Raw genomic sequence first — 3,408 nt, 5'->3', positions numbered from 1 at the left:
AGAGAGAGAGAGAGAGAGAGAGAGAGAGAGAGAGAGAGAGAGAGAGAACAGACAATAGAAAATAGGAGAGAAAGAGATATAGAGATAGATAAGCGAGAGAGAGATAGATGGATGGATAGACAGCCAGCTAGACAGGCAGTCAGATAGATAGAGTAATTTGGAATACACAGAGTAGGTTTTAGAAGCTGTAAAGCCAATCTCTCCTAACATACCTACTAATCCTATTAACCCTTCCCAAACAGTTTCAACAAATATAACCCGGCACTGAGCCTATGGGGGCTAGTCTCTTAAAAGTACCACAACTGCATAAAAGGTATCTCTTAGATATTAGGTTATTATTATGCCAATTGAAAATTTTATAATTAGGCATTTTCTGTTATTTATTATTAGGCATTTTAAAAGTCGAATACTATAATCTGGATGTTACCTAGTTATAGAATTTTCAGAAAAATCTTTGGAGATGTTTTAGTGAGTAAAGCCATTCAATACAAGGACAAATGCACACTCACACAAACATGTGCACAAATGCATACTCAAAAATACTTGTTCTCATCAACTCTCGCTTTCTCTGTCTCTGTCACAGAAAACACATGTACATGAACAACTTTATACCTCCTATCCCTATGCACATTCAAACATGTGTACTCATATCTTTTTACTCACACATTTAAAACCAGACATTTAAAAGCACACATACGTACATATACATGCATGTTCACACATATTCATATTTGTACAATTACATATGCATGTAAACATATTTACTTACATATGCACATAAGCATAACCCTCATACCCAATGATAAATTAAGGAATTCATGCACATACCTTTATGTGTACCCTCATAAAAGCATACAGTCTAATACACTGAAACTCATCTCACACAACAGCACATGCATCATCTTAAACATATATACACAAGAACATTAACACATAGTTCATATCACCAAAACATACTCAAATGCATATATTTGGATACTGCTTTATCCACACACTCACTTCACCATTCAGATATTATCTAGCATGTGCATACTCTCATCCAATGCACTGAGACCACATGTACATTAACATTCAGATTATGCCTCATACACTTGCATGTCAACACACATATTTATAAAGGCACACATTTATTAAAATATCACGTAGAGATTCATATATTAATCCACAAACAAACACTAATCTATTCACACTCTAGAATATGAGTACAAATGATAATGCGAACATACATTCCGCTTACAAATCACTTAGCACCCAAATGCCCACACCTAGATTCATTCAATTATAATTAAGCACTTTCATACGTATACTCACATATATTCATCAAAAAGACACCTACACATAGTCTCGCACACTCCTCTAAAAACATGTAATATGTAGTACAAGTGTACATTATGTGTAGAAAAGAACACTCAGGCATCCACAAACTTTACTCTATGAACACACCACAGACTGAAACAAAGACTTAAATTAACACAATAATATACACAAATGACCTCGTACAATATATAAATATCTTAACATACATGTATATATTCATGATAACACTTTAATTATATACCATACACATACATATGAACATTTTCACACATGTGCAGAACTCATCAAAGCATTCACAATTAACCAAAGCATACTCATGCACCACAAGTCACACCTGCATAAATACACTTCAAAATAGATGCCAAATTTACATATGGAAACACTGGTGTACATACTCAAATTCACTTAAATTGACACCCCCATGTTTATATATGCATATATATTTATATATGTATATATACCTCATATATAAATACCTATATATTTATACCCACTCATATTCACTCTCACACTAGCTCTCTTCTGTCAGAGGGCAAGGAAATGAGAAAAGAAGAAAAAAGAAAAGGATTTCCTTGGTGTTGAGATAGTCACCTTTTTCCAACTTTGGACATCAGAACTTATGACTTACAGATTTATCAGCAAGATATTATACATCATCCTATTCCTCTAAGTCGAAGAGTCACAAACTGTGGCTAACATCATGCATTCCTTAGATTGTAGACGCATAGTTGAATTGACAAGTGAGCAGCATCCCAGAATGTCTAGCACATATGACCACATAAGTCAGTTCCACTGATAACTTCTTTCTTTAGATAACATATAACTTTCTGTATTTCCAATTTTCATCAATATATCTGTCTATCTGACATTAGTCTGTTGTTAGTTCATTGATATATCTCTACAAATAATCTTGACTAATGACCGTGGTCTATTTCAATTGCTACAAAGCTCACTTTGGGATCATGGGAAACTGATAAGGAGATATTTTAAATAGCTCATTACTCTCTTCTTCTCATTTAGTAAGTTTATTTTAACAATATACTTAGGCTTTTAAAATATAAATTATAGTTTAAAAATTTTCACAGAAAATCATCTCATGATGAAAATTAAAAAGCTTAAATTAATTTTCAAATATTTTATGTCTTGTGAGTCTTCATTGTCACATAAAAGTGACTTGTAGGAAGTGACAAATGATTAATTTACTGTATAAAACAGCATTTTACTTAGACTTGAGAAAGCAAGCATATGATGATTCATAAATATATGTACTTGTAAAGTTCATGTTTTATTTTATAGGTCTGTTTATTTGACACCAATCATTTATTGCAGTATCTTTAAATAATTTTTATGTAGCTCAAAGATATAATTCAGTTGCTTAAAATTTTGAAGTCTTTACTTCAACTACCCACAAAGCAGTAAAACAAAAATTCTCTGGATAAAAGGGGAGGGACTAGAAGAAGTGGAGGGAGGGGATGTATGAAAAATAAATAAAGTTTTAAAAAATGAACATCTAATTTGAATTAATGATATAGCATACCCAGATTTCATAAAATAAATATAAACAAATATCTGTTACTATTCATTTTTTTCCCTAAATTAAGTGATCAAAACTCCTTTGCCTATATCTTTTTCTTCTTGGCTTCCTTGAAGTTTTTATTTATGATGTAAAGTTGTTGAATACACACAGTCTATGATAATATGAAAACCTCAACAACTTCAGCTGATGTAATGTCACACATTTTGACTGACATATGCTTAAAGGATGACAAAGTGAAGAAAGCAATCTGTGTGATGACACGACATTTTTGGCACACAGCTTGTCGCTTGCAAACTGCAACTCAAATTGCTTACTCAAAATTTCATTGGCACTTCTGAACTGTCAGGAGGATATGCTTACCTTGTTTTCTAGATGGAAGAAGAGGAAGAAGAGAAGGAAGAAGGAGGAGCAGAAGGGTAGGAGAGAGAGTGAAAGAAAGGGAGAAAGGGAGAGAGACAAAGAGACAGAAAGAGATAGATGTATTTTTCTTAAAAAGTTCTATTGAACCATCAAAATAATTGTACAAAACTTGTATATATATATATATATATATA

Source organism: Grammomys surdaster, unplaced genomic scaffold (genome assembly GCF_004785775.1).
Source record: "Grammomys surdaster isolate TR1022 unplaced genomic scaffold, NIH_TR_1.0 126153, whole genome shotgun sequence".
Classification (NCBI taxonomy): Eukaryota; Metazoa; Chordata; class Mammalia; order Rodentia; family Muridae; genus Grammomys; species Grammomys surdaster.
The sequence above is the reverse complement of the archived record's forward strand: the minus strand, read 5'-3'. Positions refer to the sequence as shown.